General features: G+C 41.8%; 1 protein-coding gene and 1 pseudogene across 7 annotated transcripts in view; both read left to right on the top strand.

Annotated features, from left to right (window-relative positions):
* TRPM3 (transient receptor potential cation channel subfamily M member 3) overlaps positions 1-16,827 on the top strand; it is a 711,013-nt gene that overhangs the window by 366,902 nt on the left and 327,284 nt on the right. The gene's annotated exons all lie outside the window — the stretch shown is intronic.
* On the top strand, positions 14,522-15,338 carry LOC308249544 (phosphorylated adapter RNA export protein-like; annotated as a pseudogene). Its single transcript has one exon. The product of its transcript is annotated as a phosphorylated adapter RNA export protein-like (transcript).

Genomic DNA, 16,827 nt, shown 5'->3' with positions numbered 1-16,827 from the left:
TTTCACAATGACACACCCTTCGCTTCCTGAGGTTTGGGCTCATGGGATAACACTCAATTTACCTTGCTCCTTCTTGATCAATGTCTCACTTGAGTTGTTCTACATCAAGGAGTGAAAGTACGTCTGTAGTCTCCTTTCTCTAATTGTTCAGAGAATCTCACTATGGATAGTCTTCTTTCCACTGGGAAGAGACTAATTCTCACTAAATAATTGCAGTGAAAGTGTGTGCTGGATACAGTGAAATGAAATCCCTCAGATTCTGTCTCAGGCTGGGAATGAAGATTGAACTTGAGGGAGAGGGATGGATAGAAGGGAAAATAAAATATATACCCTGGGCACTGTGCTTGATCATTTGGGTAAGTGGTCTTCAAGGAACCTGTTATCTATTCTTATAGATGAAGATTCTGGGCTCAGAGAAGTTCAATAACATGCCCAAGATTGTACAGCTAAAAGATCACAGACTTAGAATTCAACTCAAGCCTATCTGATTCCAAAGAATATGTTTCTTCCATAATACCATGCTGAGTACTGACAGGAAGGCTGGCCAAGACAGGGCAAGTAGTTAGCCAGAGAAAGCTCCTAGGTGATCCTAACACTACAGAATGCAACATCTTTAGCCATTTCCAGGGCACAAATGTGTGTGCTTATCCTAGTCCAAGAATGTCAAACTCGCGGCCCACGGGCCACATGCCTCCTTTATTTGGCCCATGTTAGCCTTTGAATTTGACATGCTTGTCCTAGTCCCTGGCAAAGACTAATGTACTTTCTGTCTCTGTTGATTTGCCTAATCTGAACATTTCATATAAATGGAATCATATTATTTATGGCCTTTTATGTCTGCTTCTTTCACTTTACCATGACATTTTCAAGATTTATTCATGTTGTATGATGTATCACAACGTCAATCCTTTTTATGGCTGAATAATATTTCATTGTATAGTATACTACATCAGTTGATAAGCATTTGGATTGTTTCCATTTTTACAATGAATAATACTGGTATGACCATCCATGTACGTTTTTATGTGAATATACATCTTCAATTCCCTTAGGCATGTACCTAAGGAAGGAAATGCTGTCATATAGTAACTCTGTTTAACATTTTGAGGGACTGCCTCCAAAGCAGCTGCACTATTTTAAATCCCCACCAACAATGTCTGAGAATTCCAACTTATCCTCTCCTTTGCCATCAATTGTATTGTCTGCCTTTCTCCTTCTAACCATCCTAGTGTGTGTGACACCTCTCTTCTGTGGTTTTGATTTGTATTTCCCTAATAACTAATGACATTGAGCAGCTTTCCATGTACTTATTGGCTATTTGTATGTTCTCTTAGGAGAATTGTCTATTCAAATACTTTTATTATATTTTAAACTGGTTGTTTTTTATTATTGAGTTATGTGTTCTTTATATATTATAGATATAAGTTCCTTATCAGCTATATGATTTGCAAATACTTTTTCTCATTCTGTGTGTGTCTTTTCACTGTTTTGGTGGTAGTGTTTGGTGCACAAAAGTTTTTAATTTGTTGAAATATAGTTTATCTAGTTTTCCTTTTGTTATCTATGCTTTAGTTACCACATGTAAGAAACTATTGCATAACCAAGGTCACAAAGAACAACTTTTACTTTTCTTCTAAGAGTTTTGGGTGTTAGTTCTTATGTTGAGGCTTTGGATCCATTTTGAGATGATTTTTATATCTGCTGTGGCATTGATGCTTTTATGGTCCCTCTACCTTTGGGCTCCTCCCGCATAGTATTTCTTTTCTCACATTGACACACAGGAAAACCAAGTTCTTCCTTCATTTCTAAACACACAGAGATACATACACATACAGCCAAACTCTTCTTTCATAAAGCATCCCTGAGATAGTAGACTTCACAAAAATTTTAGTGGTCACAGCATTTATCAGGCAAACAACCTAAAATCACATTTTAGGCAAACCTAACCTTCAAAAATCTTTTAGCCAAGGGATATTTCACTGTTTATTTCCCCCGCCTCCCCCCCCCCCCCCCCGCCCCACACACACACATACAATTCATTTCTTCAAGGATTTTTGTCCTCTACTCTGTCTCTCCCCTGCTCTTCTCCCCAGGCCCTCTTGAGAAATAAAACAATTTCCTCATGCAGCACAGCTTATTTTTCTCATTTCCTTACTTGAGTTCCTCATGGTTTCTCACTCTCTTTCCTAAAGGAAGCATTCCCCCCACCCCAAATAGTACACTCCTTAAAGGAATTCTGGTATCATTTTTCACACCATTATGTTAGGAAAGTTTCAATAGGGTATTGAAAGGAGTGGTCCTAGGAGTGAGTAGAGAGCCTATATACCTAAACTGCAAAAAATGAGAATAAAAAAAGAGAAGACAACAATACCTGTGATGATGATCATCAACAATTTCAATGCACCGCTAATAGGTAAGATAGCAGAAAGGTCCTTATAGGTCAGCTCAACATGATGGGGTTGGGGGTTGTGAAGAGATTAGTTAGTGGAAGGAAAAAGAAACCTACTTTTAAGTAAACAAAGCTATCAAGTTTTGATTATAAAGATCCACAGTTCTTTGGAGCTAGATATGTTTTGCAATTAAGTATTTTTCAGATTTTAGAAAAGTAATACTACTGTAGATAATCCAGATATGCCCTACAGAATACTTTGGTAGGGTCTGAGGCAGCATCCCATAATCAAACACAGAATCAAATTCATTTAACACTAAGGGGCATGAACACTCTAAACAGCTGTATATCAGTTTAGGTCTGTTTTTATTGCCAAATGAGTTTTTAAAAAAACTTTCTCTTTTCAGTTTTGTTTTCTTTTTAGGTATGAATGTCATATTGTGAACCTATATCTTTGAAATACCACAGCTATAGGTGATAAATCATTCTTCAGATGTTCCCTTTTGCTGCGACAGCTCAGCGAGTCTAGAAGTGATGAAGACAAAGATGAGGATATTTCCCAAATGCCAGTCTTTCTGGCTGATGCACCATTTGCTGTTGATTTGCCTTGCAGATCAGCTTGGCTGCTTAGAAGCATTCACTAGCCTTGTTTCGTCCCAGCTTTCTTTTTAGCTCTTCTATGGTTTACTGCAGTGGATATAGTCAGAACATAAGATGATGGGCAAATGATGTTTAGGACAATAATGTGAGCTCAAAAAATCACTTCAGAGAAAAGAGTAGCAGGGAAGGAGAGAATAGATCAAAACAACATTAGGGAATTACTACTGACCCCCCCCCCACACACACACACACACAAAGGCCCATCGGCTATGCCAACTCTGTTTGGAACACCTTGGATGATAATAAATGAGCACAGGGATCTAGGAGGAGAGCCTGGCTGCCTTTATAAACTTAACTGAGACTTATAGGCAAGTAATCTTAATTTGCCTTTTTCCTAAAGGGATTCTGATGCAACTTTGACATAGAAGAAAATAAGCAAGATTTGGATTCAGGATACTGGGTCGCACCCAGTATCCTCGATATGACCCTAACAAGCTTCATTTATTTTCATTAGTGAAAATTACCATTTTGTAAGAGTCACATGATAGGAACATTTTACATACATTAGCTCTAATTTTTATTATAGCCTTATGATACAGGTCCTAACATCCCCATATAAATCATAAGGAAATTGAGCTTTGGAGAGGTTAACTAGGCATTCAGTAAATGATTGGTTTCCCTGGGATTAGACACAGTTCTATCTGATGATGAAGCTCAAATTGCTCAGGGTACATCTTTGATACCCTGGTTTTACTATTTTCCACATAGATACTGATTTTACTGTACAGTGTAGAGATCTACAGACCTGGTTTCAAGTCTAAGCTTTAGCATGTGCTAGCTGTGTTACCTTGGAATAGCAATAGTTAACATTAAATATCTATCAAACATTATTCTGAGAAATTATATGTATAAATATGTATAAATATATACTAGCAACCCAGTGCACAAAATCGCACAAGACCCAGGACCCCGCCCACGCCACAGGACACCCCTGAGTGCCGGAGTCCCACCCCACAGCTGGTGCTGCAGGACTCCCCCAATGCAGCTCCTGGTCAAGTCCCCACCCACCCACGTGTGCAGTGTGCACGCAGCCCCACCCACCCGCACGGGCCTGCCGTGCAAGCAGCCTCCTGCTGATCGGTCATTACAGCGTGATGGCGTGATGACCACAGGCTTTTTATATAGATAGATAATATAAAATTAGATAGATAGATAGATAGATAGATAGATAGATAGATAGATAGATATGGGATACATATATATAACACCAGCTTGGTTTTTGTGGCGTTCACATGACATAATGTGAATCAGTGTTTTTCACAGCACATTGTGGAAACTTTGACTTGTCCCAAGAGAAGGTTTATGCTAAAATACATTTGAAAATCACTGAATATATCCCCCTCGTAGAGATTCTCAGTGCACATTTGTATCATAATGATGCTGAGAAGTATTTGAGGCTAAAAAGGAATGGTTGTTTAATTAGGGGGTTTTCCAAATATTTTGACCATGTTAGAGTTTACCTGTTAACATCTGAAGCTTCCCATAGAATGTACATTGAGAAATGTTAATCCACATGGAAGTCCTTCATTTAAAGTGGCATGATCACTCACATTTGTACAATCATAGTGAAAGTGCAGGAAGTTTCTTTGAGTCAAAAAATGTGTTTGTTTAACTTCTCATTCTACACAAGGGCTTTGCCTACTTGTGTATATTTTTTAAATAAAAGGCATTTTTAGAGTTTTGTCTTACCATCCAAATTCAACCTACTCAAATTCGGGTCAAGGTTTCTCTCACAAAGTCTTCCCCATCCTTAGTTCCCTCTTGCCCACAGGGATCCCTCTGTTCTCTGACCTGCCTTGTACTGACTGTCCCCAAGGAACTGGGGCTTCTGGAGTCGTCTCTAAGAAACAGGGACTATACAGAATTAAAATGTCCCACATTTGATGGAGCTGAATAGGATTGGAGTAAAATTTGTGAGAAAACCACAGTTTTAACAGAAAAGCCAACATTTTCTCATTGAAATTTCAGGAGAAACAGTTTTATTTCTTTTTTTCCCCTTTGTTTTCTTCTCTCTCTCTTTTTTTTTTTCTTTTGTGATCCAATCCCAAATTCACAGTTACAAAAAATTTATTTGTCCAAAACAGATACTAAGTTTGAGTCTTCTAAATTGGGACATAGACTTACATTTAAATTTCTTATATAACTTTTTAAAAAATACAACTGCAAAAAAAAAGTACTCTCCTCCCTGTGTGAGTCTTGATAGTTTTCAGTTTTTAACACTTTACATCTATATTGAAATCTTTCTATTCAAAATCACTTTTCACAAAAAAAGTGGTAAACCGCTACATTTGTAATTGAAACTTAGCACATTATTTATTACTGGGGACTCCTTATTAAAGTAGGTTTTAGTACAGTGTTTACTCAATTTAAAATATCATAAATAAGCTCAGTGATGCTCTTGCAAGTGACTATAGCACCAGTGGAAATATTATATGTTCTAAAGGAAACCTCCCATAAGCCACTTTACTGTGAATTTCAAAAATAAATAAAGAATTGCTTGAGAGTATGATACTGTACCTGTCCTTGGATAAGCTGGAGTTGAATAGGAGAAGATAAATTAGACAAGAGTAATGAGATCAGCAACAATGGGTATGGGTACAAAGAGTTTGTGTCAGCTACTTGTTTATTGACTTAGAAACAACCACAAGCTTAACGTGGTGCTCATTATGATACAGACAGAATTAAAATTAGGCAGAGATACATAGGTTGCTGCTAATTTCTGCTGCTTCATATAATAGGAAAGTGTCAGAAAAAAATTGATTTTGAAAATTCTCATGATTGTCAAAAATAGACCTACACACCTCAGTAGAATCCTTGGAATGCAAAAGGTGGTTTATTTGAAACCCTGTGGTTAATTACAATATCATTATTCAAATCCCAATTGTGATTTATAAAAAGTAGTCAAGGATAGGAATTATACCTGTGGCTCTGATTCAAAATTATTTATAATTCACATCCATTCAGAAAATTTCTAGAAATTTGTCTATGAGCTCTTTAACCAGAATATTATTTCTACCTTATGCACAGGGTCCTGAATTTAGTAAGTGTTCAGTAAATGTTTGCTATGCTATTCAGACTAGCCCTGTGGGTAAATAGAACAGAATGAGGAACCACAAGGAAAACAGCAAGGATGGTGAGATTGACCAAAATGCCTCATAGTTTTTTAAACTCTTGTTACTCTATTTCCTCTCTGTTAACTTATTCATTAATTTTAGCATTCATTCACTCAAACCACTTTGAGCCTATTCTCTGTTCCAGGTACCAGGTATACACTCTCTAATCCTAGGATTTATAGACTAGGAGAGACAGAGGGAAAAAAAATAACAAGAAAAAAATATATAATCATCATTAGAATAAATAATAAGGATAAAAATAATGATGGCATATACTTGGGAAGAATATACTACTTTAGAGTGACACCACTAGGTGAATAGAAATTTCATTTTTCTTTGAGAAATCACTGTATTCACTGATTTGCCAAAAAAGCACTGTGATATTTAAAACAGGTCAGAAACCTCTTACCCCAAGAAAGAAACTACCAGAGAAAACACGTTTTGGAAAAAAAAAAAGTGAAGATAATAGGATCTTAAATGTCAGAATTGTCCTTCATTAGCTTAAAAACAGCAACAAAAGAATCTTGCTTTAAAATATGTCTTTCTAGACCAAAGCATGGCCTATTATTGATGCAGAACCTTTCTATTCACTCTTTTTAAAGGCAGCAGAGCTTGGGGAAGATTGTAGATTTTAGAGCCCACTCCAAGAAACAAGTGTGAATTTATGCTCTGCCACACATTTTTTATGTGAACTTGGAAAATTTATTTAACCCCTTAGAGCCTCATTTTTGTAAGCATTTTAGTTGAAACACACCACAAAAAAATGCTAAAAATATCTATGTATAGGCCTATGAATTATCACAAAAAGAAATCTGTGTAGTCACCACCCAAATCAAGGCATGGACCATTTCTGGCTCACCAGAATCCCCTCCTGGGCCTCCTCCAATCACTTCCCCTCCAGGGTAACTACTCTCTTGACTTGCAACACTACAGTTAAGTGTTGAACCCTCTTTATACTTATGGGATCAAATCATATGTATTGTTTGGTGTCTATCTTCTTTCACTGAGACACATTTCTTTATCTGTAAAATGGGGGAAATGCCCATTGTACACTGTGGTTGTGATCATGACGCTGGAGTTATGGGGCCCAACCATTTGCCAGAAAAGGTGACTGTTTTATTCTACCTAGTTTGGTGGGCCCAAGCAGTGTGTACATACATGCAAATGCTGGTGGCAACAAATGGAATGAATTTTAGGACATTTAATAGACATGACTTTGCCTTGAGGTCTATGGTTTAAAAATGGCCCATAATCCTGGCGTTTAAATCTTCTCTTCTCTATGCTGTTTTCTCCTGTGGAGTACAGAGCAGTTCCTTCTTCATTCATTTACAAGCAGGCTCAATTGGTTTGTGCCCCAAAAGATCACAGAGGTGACCCAAGCAGGTTTTCAGAGATAATAATTACAACTAATCTTTTCTGAGGACTCACTACATGGCAGGCATTCTACTTAACACTTCACGTACATTAGCTCATTGACTTGTCATTACAGCTGAATGAGGAAGGTATCATATTATCCCCATTGTAGAGATGAGGCCAGAAAGGCTTGAAAACTTACCCAACCAATAAGAGATGACATGAGGATTCCAACCTGGGCCATTGTCTCCAGAACAACAGGAAGTAGATTGTTAACTGCCAATGTGCAGGCCCCTGATGCATGCAGATTCTGTCCTCTTTTACTGCAGTTCTGTAGAAAAGGTTATCACCTATAGATTTCAACTTGCCATTGGAGAGGTTCTTGGCTTAAAAAAAAACAATGGTCAAGTCTATTAACACTCTCCCCTCTAAACTTACTAGGAAATGTCCTCAGTATCTATTATTTAATAGAGTTTGGAGGACATAGGCCACAAAAATGCCTCATTAAAAGCCCTAAAATTTAAAGCCCAAATCTATTTTATTGGTGTTACATGTGCACTAGAGCATATCATGTTATCTGGGAAAATGCCTTCAGGGGACTTTAGTGCCTTCTCTAGTTCTACTGCCATTTCCTTCTTTTTATTTTTACCTATTTTATTATTTTCCATTATTGCCCAATACTCACAGCCCTGTAGAGTCATCTTATGATGCTCCTTCAGAAATCTAGAGAGCCTCTGTGTAAGCCCACTGCCAAGTTTAATCCTGCAAATGCTGGTAAGAGGAGCTATTTGGATTATTGCATATAATAAATCCTCTTATACAGCATTATTTAGTATTTCTCAGTTTACAAAAACCAAACCAACAAATACTTATTTAGTGCCTTTTTCACACACTATACCATGCTAGGGACTGTGGATAAAACAAGAAAATGATATGACATCAACCCCTTCCTCAGAGTACTTAAAATTTAGTTGGGGAGGAGGACAAAAATGTAACTACAGAAAGTTAAATATTAGTTCAAAGCAGCAGAAATGTCATAATACTGCCTGTGAATAAGAGGGCATCTAAGGTGGTCTTGACTAATTCCTAGAGCTTCCAGAGAAAGCAGAAACTGCTTGGTCAGAAAAGAGGTGGGACCAAAGGCACTCCTGAAGGGTGAACAGGGTCTACAGAGTTGACTGAAACACCCTGGCTGAGAAAATATGGCTTTAACCAAGAATTCAAAAGACGAGGACACATAGCTTAGAGGTAAATGTGTTTGTTTTCTATGGCTGCTGTAACAAACTACCATCAATTTAGTGGCTTAAGACAATACATATCCATTATCTAATAGTTCTGTAGGTCAGAAGTCCAGAATGGGGCTTAGGGGCTAAAATCAAGGAGTCGGCAGAACTCTGGGGGAGAATCTTACCTAGGTTTTTCCAGCTTCCAGAGGCTACTGCATTCCTTGGCCCATGGCCCCATCCTTCATCTTCAGAGCACATCACTGCAATCTCTGCTTATATCATCTCGTCTTATTCTCTGACTCAGACCCTCCTGCCTTCCTCTTATAAGGGCTCTGTGATTATATTGGCCCCACTGGAATAAGCAATAGTTATTTTTCTCATCTCTAAACTAACTTAATTACATCTGCAAGGTCCCTTCCACCCGGTAAGGTAACATAGTCACAGGTTCTGGGGAATTAGAAGCTGGTCATCTGTGGGGAGACATTATTCTGTAAGCTGCAAGTCAGCACTATATTGAAGAGGTTTTTGAGTTTATCCTGCACAACATGAAACCATTGACCATTTCAGTCTGAAGAGTGACATGAGCAAAGCATGAAGTAAAAGACAGAGCAATGGTCAGAAAAGCATAGAGGCAAGGGTACCAGTGTGTGTGGGGGTGGGGGGGGGGAGAAAGAGAGAGAGAGAGAGAGAGAGAGAGAGAGAGAGAGAGAGAGAGAGAGAGAGAGAAGGGGGGGTGTTTGTCTTTCTGTGTGTGTCATGTGTGAGTGTGAGAGACCACCCACATGCCCACCCACATTTGTACTTGTGAACATGGCCTCAGTTTGTTCTACATAGTTATTTGCTTAGCCATGGGGAAGCAGCCACTTAAAGAGGCCCAAGAGTTTCCTGCCACCCAGGATTCCTGCTGGAGCAGGCGTAATATGGAAGTATTTTGGTTTCCGAGGAATCGGCATCAGGCTTTAAAATACAGGATATTGGGAGAGCTGGGAACTACCTCTCCAGACAACCTTCCAGGTGTCCCAAAGGAGTCTCCATTCTTAAGGAGATTTTTTAAAAAGGTAGTCTGTGATGGGCAATTATACAAGCAGCACTGAGCTCCCAGAGACTGTTACTATGGATGGCAGGGACTGTCATGTGGGAGCAGCCGGGAGAAGTGATTTGATTAACAGCAAGCCTGAGTGGTGTGCAGAGCAGAGCTGAGATGCTATTCAGTAACGTTTCCTCTCTGTCGTTTGCCCTTTCCATAGTGTCCAGAATTTGAAATATCTTGTCACACACAGTGACTTAGATTCAGACACTACTTTATTGGAGGTAGATGTAGCTATGGTTCAACATGGATGTAAAATTAGGAAGGGAAAAAAGACAAATGCCCAAGCATCAAATGAATTAGCAGATTTGCAGTGGAGCGAGAGAGTTTTAGGGGAGTTCTCACGACTATACAGGCAAAGGCTGGAGTTGCCTCTCTGGAAAAACAAATTCAGATAGTTCAGGAGAGAGCAAGGCCAAATGGTTTAGCAACTCATTTGGGGGTCCTGTCATCTGTAGAGTTGCTTATCTAGGGTAAAGCAACCAAGACGGATCAGATAGCTGCCTACTAAGACTTGATTACATGGAATTTTCAGAAAAGTACTTGTTTTTTGCATTGGGAGAGAAAATTATCATGTTGGTGTTCAGACTCTGAGGACTTACAACACAGTCTGAAGGGATGCATGTTATGAAATGAAACATTTCCCTGTTTCCAAGGCGAAAGGTGCGGCAGTTATTTTGGTGGTATTTAACTATATGATGTTCAACCGCAAAGACAGAGCCCCAGAAATGAGCCCAGAAGTCTGAGGGAAAACATAAATATTCAGCTGTGCTTTTAAACACTTGCTATTTTCTTAATTCTGTTTACCTTTTAAACAACAACAAACAGAAGCCAAAAACTTGGCAGAGGGCTGCCTTTTTAAGGAGAATGTATTCTTTGACTGCCAAGTGAACATGCCTCTCTTTTTTACTTGGTTCTTTTCACTTTTTTTTTCATTAAAAAGTAACACTTCCCATTTCATTCATTCAAGAACATTGTGCCCTTCAGCCATCAAGAGTACTCAGACTTTGGAATGTGAGGGTCCCAAAGAGGACAAGTCAAGGACTGTGTTTATTACTATCATCATCATTGTTATATGATTGTATTAAATCTTCTCTATTACAAAAGCAGGCAATTCAGGGTATGGGGCATTAGAAATACACTATATTGAGAGAAACATATGATTAAAAATAATGACTATACAATATAATAAGGCATTTGTACTTAAAAATTACTATTAGAGTATTTTTATTATCAAGGGAGATAACCTGTAGTGAACTTGTACTCGTGTTTACCACCTTTAAAGAACCCCTCACCCATTCAGAAAGCTGAGCAGACTGCAAGGCAGAAGCAGCCTATGCTTTCTTTTTTTTTTCTTTCTTTTTTTTTAAATAAATCTTTATTCAGATTATTACAATTATTTCTCCTTTTTCCCCCCATAGCTCCCCTCCACCCCTTTCCCACCCCACCTTCTGCCCTTACCTCCCCCCCACTGTCCTCATCCATAGGTGTATGATTTTTGTCCATTCTCTTCATGAACCCCCCATACCCCTTTCCCCCTGAGAATTATCAGTCCACTCCCTTTCTATGCCCCTGATTCTATTATATTCACCAGATTATTCTGCTCCTCAGGTTTTTAATTCACTTGATTTTTAGGTTCGCTTGTTGATAGATATGTATTTGTTGTTCATAATTTTTCTCTTTACTTTTTTCTTCTTCCTCTTCTTTAAGAATACCTTTCAGCATTTCATATAATACTGGTTTGGTGGTGATGAACTCCTTCAGCTTTTTCTTATCTGTGAAGCTCTTTATCTGCCCTTCAATTCTGAATGATAGCTTTGCTGGGTAGAGTAATCTTGGTTGTAGGTTCTTGCTATTCATCACATTGAAAATTTCTTGCCACTCCCGTCTGGCCTGCATAGTTTCTGTTGAGAAGTCAGCTGACAGTCGTATGGGTGCTCCCTTGTAGGTAATTAACTGTTTTTCTCTTGCCGCTTTTAATATTCTCTCTTTGTCTTTTGCTCTTGGCATTTTAATTATGATGTGTCTTGGTGTGGTCCTCTTTGGATTCCTTTTGTTTGGGGTTCTGTGGGCTTCCTGGACTTGTAAGTCTATTTCTTTCACCAGGTGGGTGAAGTTTTCTGTCATTATTTCTTCAAATAGGTTTTCAGTATCTTGCTTTCTCTCTTCTTCTGGCACCCCCATAATTCTGATGTTGGTACGCTTGAAGTTGTCCCAGAGTCTTCTTACATTATCTTCAACTTTTTGGATTTTTTTTTTTGCTTTTTGCTTTTTCGGTTGAGTGTTTTTTGCTTCTTTATATTTCACTTCTTTGACTTGATTCTTGTGTTCCTCTATTCTGTTTCTGGGTCTCTGTATAATATTTTTTATTTCAGTCAGTGTATGTTTAATTTCTAGTTGGTCCTTTTTCATATCTTCGAGGGTCTCGTTATATTTATCGGCCTTTTCTAGGATATTCTTAAAAAGTCTTATAATGGTGGTTTTGAATTCTATATCCAGTCGTTTGTTTTCCTCCATTTCTTTCGTTTGTGATCTGATTCTTTGACCCCACATTTTCACTGATTCCCTGAGTTGGTAAGGTAGATATTTGTGCTAGGTTTCCAATATGGCCCAGTGGGTCTGCTTCCCCAGTTAACCTGAGGTGGACACTCTTGGTGAACCTCTTTGTGGACTGTGTGTACAGCCTTGTTGTAATTAAGTCTTTATTGTTGTTGGTATCACTGGGAAGAATTGACCTCCGGGCCAGTTGGCTGTAAGGATCAGCTGTGTCTATGCTGGGAGAAGCCCGGTGCTGGAGACAGCCCTATAGGATTAGACTTGCCAAACTGCAATAGCCTCTGTGCTCAGCTTGGATGGGGTGGAGCCTCAGTCTTGGCTTCCTGTCAGCCCCGCCCCTGCGCGCACGTGCGCTTTCAGTCCTCTGCCTTCCCCAGCTTGAGTCTCCGCCTGAGAGTCCAGACTCCCCCCACAAGAGCGTGGGTCCCCAGGGGCTCGCCTGGAACCGGGGTTCACTGCAGTCAGAACTGGGGCACAGTGCCGTCAGGAGCCTCTGACTCCCCTCCACCAGGGAAAGCCCGCGGCAACCTCCGCAGCCCTTGTGCGCACCGGCGCGGGCGCGCTTTCAGTCCTCCGCCTTCCCCGGCTCCCGAGTCTCCGCCCGAGAGTCCAGACTCCCCCCACAAGAGCGTGTGTCCCCAGGGGTTCGCCCGGAACTGGGGTTCAGTGCAGTCAGAACTGGGGTTCAGTGCGGTCGGAGGCTTCCTTCCCCCTTCCGCCAGAGGAAGTCAGCCAGGCTCTCAGCCGCCCTTCCTCTCTGCGCGCACAAAGCCCCTTTGCCGTACCTCCAATTCTCTGTGAGCTTTTCTCCTTCCTTCCAGTTGTAGAATTTTCACTCAGCCTGCTTTCCTGTGGTTCTGGATGGTGTCCGTTCTGTCTTTTAGTTGTAGTTTTGAAATTGTTGTGCGAGGCAGCAGTTTAGGTGTTTACCTATGCCGCCATCTTGGTTTCTCCCCGCAGCCTATGCTTTCTGAACCTGTTTTCCATGCTTGGGGCCCTGAAGTCACCTAGTGGTTACAGTGGTAATCGGGGAGAGATCCCAAGAGGAAGGTGACTTCACGTCAGTGATCTCCTGCCACCTGATGTCCCTTCTGTACTTCGTCTGGAAGTCACAAGACTTCATGTCTAGTTAGGTGTCTCATGCATGCTGTTCCTGATCTCTGGTTGTTAAACCCTCTTCCCTATGCACCCAGAGAATATCTCTGGAGAAGAGAATTTTAAAGGTGAAGCGCGATCTTTTTTACATAACATTCCTTTACAGAGGCAAAAGCTTGGCAAGAGCGTTAGAGAACTGGAGGGGTACTTTTATATTAAAGCCTGTTTCCTAAATGTAAAAAGTTCCACCTCTTCTTATTGATGATGTTTGTCTAGACACCACAGACAAGATGAAGTTTTGGAAAAGTGGAGGAAAGGTGAGCAGGCCAGCTGCTGGGTTTAAAAACTTTGGGCAGAGTACTTGAATTACTTCAAGGTTTAGAGAAACTGAGAGGAATGAGTATTTATTGACCAGTTGCACTCTGCTAAGTAATTTAAATACCTATTCTATTTGGCATACTCTTCAAAATCAAGTGTGAAAAGTAAGGATTTGCAAGATATTACCCCAAAACATAAATGTTGCACAACCACTGAGTGGTGAAGCTGGAGTTTGAATTTGGCCCTTTTGGCCCCAGAACACTTTCCACCTCAGTGATAAGAACCCCTGGGCAGGCAGTGACACATAGCAGATGCTTCATTAATGCTTATTAGATCTAAACGGGTCAAGTGTTCTGCTCTTAAGTTGACTTTGTCACTGCATTTACACACAAGTGTAGTTTAAACCTAATGAACAAAATTAGTGATGAACAAAATAGATCCAGAGACATAGAATCATGGAACAGACTGACAAATCTCAGAGGGAAGGCAGGAGTCAGGCGGTGAACCAAAGAACTTATATGCATATATTCATAAGCCATGGATACAGACAATTAGTAGTATGGTGAAGGCCTGGGTGGGGGCAGGGTGAAGGGGGTCAATGGGGCGGAAAAAAGGGAACATCTGTAATACTTTCAATAATAAAGATAAATTTAAAAATAAATAAAAAGCATTTGCATTAAAAATAAATCCTTCAATCCTATCTTGCCATGCCACACTTGGGGACATGGCACAGGAGGCAGGTGACATGGAAGATGGGCAGCTTTCGGACTTGGATTTGACATGAGATTGCATCCAGTGACAGCCTGATGCAGGTGCCAAAAGCACTAAGTGGGGACAGTGCAGCAAGGCCCTTCCAAGACACTGCAGCAGCCTGTGCCCCAGCATCACAATGCTGGCCTATTAAAGCATGGACTCAGGAGAAGAGAGAGTTTTTCTGATTCAGATGATGCCATCAACAGAAATGTTTTAAACTCCCCTCTCAAACCAGAGCCTTTTCCATTTGGCCAGAGCAGCCAGAAATGGCCTTTCTGCTGGAGGGGAGAAGGTTAACAACATGTGGGGTGCTTGCTGCAGGAGCAGAATCAAGATGCAGTGGTTCCTAAACTTGGTATCTTGGAAATGGAAGGTACTATTGACAAAAGCAGGCAATCAGAGACCTACAGTTATTTGCTTGCTAAGAAACTCAAGAGGGAGTTTCAAGAACAGACATAAGAATTAGACAAAGAGATAGATGAATATGTGTGGTGGCAAGAAAAATGGGCTCCAGGGAAGAGGGAAATGGGTAAGGTCACCTTAAGAGGAAATGACCTGACAAAGTCAGACTTGGGGACAGACTAGAAATGAACTGTAAAGGCCAGAATGAGATCACAGAGGACGATTCTCCAGGAGAAAGTGGCTGATGAAATTTCTTTCAGGTTGTAGGATCTAAAGAAAGATCTGATAGCCAAGTAGTGAGTATAATTGGGAACAAAAAGGCAATTGAACTTCTGATGGAAACTGCTGGAGTTGAACAGAATGGTGGCTTTTATATAATGAACTAGAGGCCTGGTGCATGAAATTCATGCACTCGGGGAGGAGGGGGTCCTTCAGCCCAGCCTGTGCCTTCTCGCAGTCCGGGAGCCCTCAAGACTCAGTCGGAGGCTTCAGTCGGACATCCTTAGCGCTGTGCTCGCCAGCTGTGAGCTCAGCTTCTGGCTGAGCAGCGCTTCCCCTGTGGGAGAGTACTGACCACCAGGAGGCAGCTCCTGTGTTGAGTGTCTGCCCCCTGGTGGTTAGTGTACATCATAGCGACCGGTTGTTCCGCCTTCGGGCTGAAACCAGTTCTCCAACATTCCCTGAGGGGTCCTGGATTGTGAGAGGGTGCAGGCCAGGCCAAGGGACCCCACCGGTGCATGATCAGGGTCGGGGAGGGATGCGGGAGGTTGGCCAGCTGGGGGAACTGCAGGAGGGCTCCAGGGCGTGTCGGGTCCATCTCGCTCAGTCCTCATTGGCCAGACCCCAGCAGCAAGCTAACCTACCGGAGTATCTGCGCCTTGGTGGTCAGTGCACATCATAGTAAGCAGTTGAGCAGCCTTAGCATATCATTAGTATATTACACTTTGATTGGTTGAACGGCCAACTGGACAACCGACACTTAGCATATTGGGCTTTTATTATATAGGATAGAGGCCCGGTGCACGAAATTTGTGTACGGGGGTGGGGGGTGTCCCTCAGCCCAGCCTGCACCCTCTCCAATCTGGGACCCCTCGAGGGATGTCTGACTGCCTGGTTAGACCCAATACCGGTAGGATAGGGCCTAAACGGGCAGACGGACAACCTTCTCACAATCCAGGACTCCTGGCTCCCAACTGCTCGCCTGCCTGCCTTCCTGATTGCCCCTAACCACTTCTGCCTGCCAGCCTGATTACTCCCTAACCACTCCCCTGCCAGCCTGATTGATGTCTAACTGCTCCCCTGCCAGCCTGTTTGCCCCTAACTGCCTTCCCCTGCAGGCCTGGTCACCCGTAACTGCCCTCCCCTGCAGGCCTGGATCCCCCCCCCACAGCCTTTCCCTGTAGTCCCAGTCACCCCCAACTTTTCTCCTCTGCCAGCCTGGTCACCCCTAACTGCCCTCCCCTGCAGGCTCAATTGCCCCCAACTTCCCTCCCTTGCAGGCATGGTCCCTCCCAACTGCCCTCCCCTGCTGGCCTGATCGCCCATAACTGCCCTCCCTTGTAGGCCTGGTCCCTCCCAACTGCCCTCCCCTGCTGGCCATCTTGTGGTGGCCATCTTGTGTCCACATGGGGGCAGCCATATTTGACCACATGGGGGCAGCCATCTTGTGTGTTGGAGTGATGGTCAATTTGCATATTACTCTTTTATTAGATAGGATAGAGGCCTGGTGCATGGGTGGGGGCCAGCTGGTTTGCCCTGAAGGGTGTCCCGGATCAGGGTGGGGTTTCCCTTGGAGTGTGGGGCGGCCTGGGTGAGGGGCCTGTGGTGGTTTGCAGGCCGGCCACGCACCCTGGCGACCCAAGTGGAGGCCCTGGG

The sequence above is a fragment of the Plecotus auritus genome (genome assembly GCF_963455305.1).
Source record: "Plecotus auritus genome assembly, chromosome: 5".
Lineage (NCBI taxonomy): Eukaryota > Metazoa > Chordata > Mammalia > Chiroptera > Vespertilionidae > Plecotus > Plecotus auritus.
Note: the sequence above shows the minus strand (reverse complement) of the source record. Positions and strands in the feature narration are given on the sequence as shown.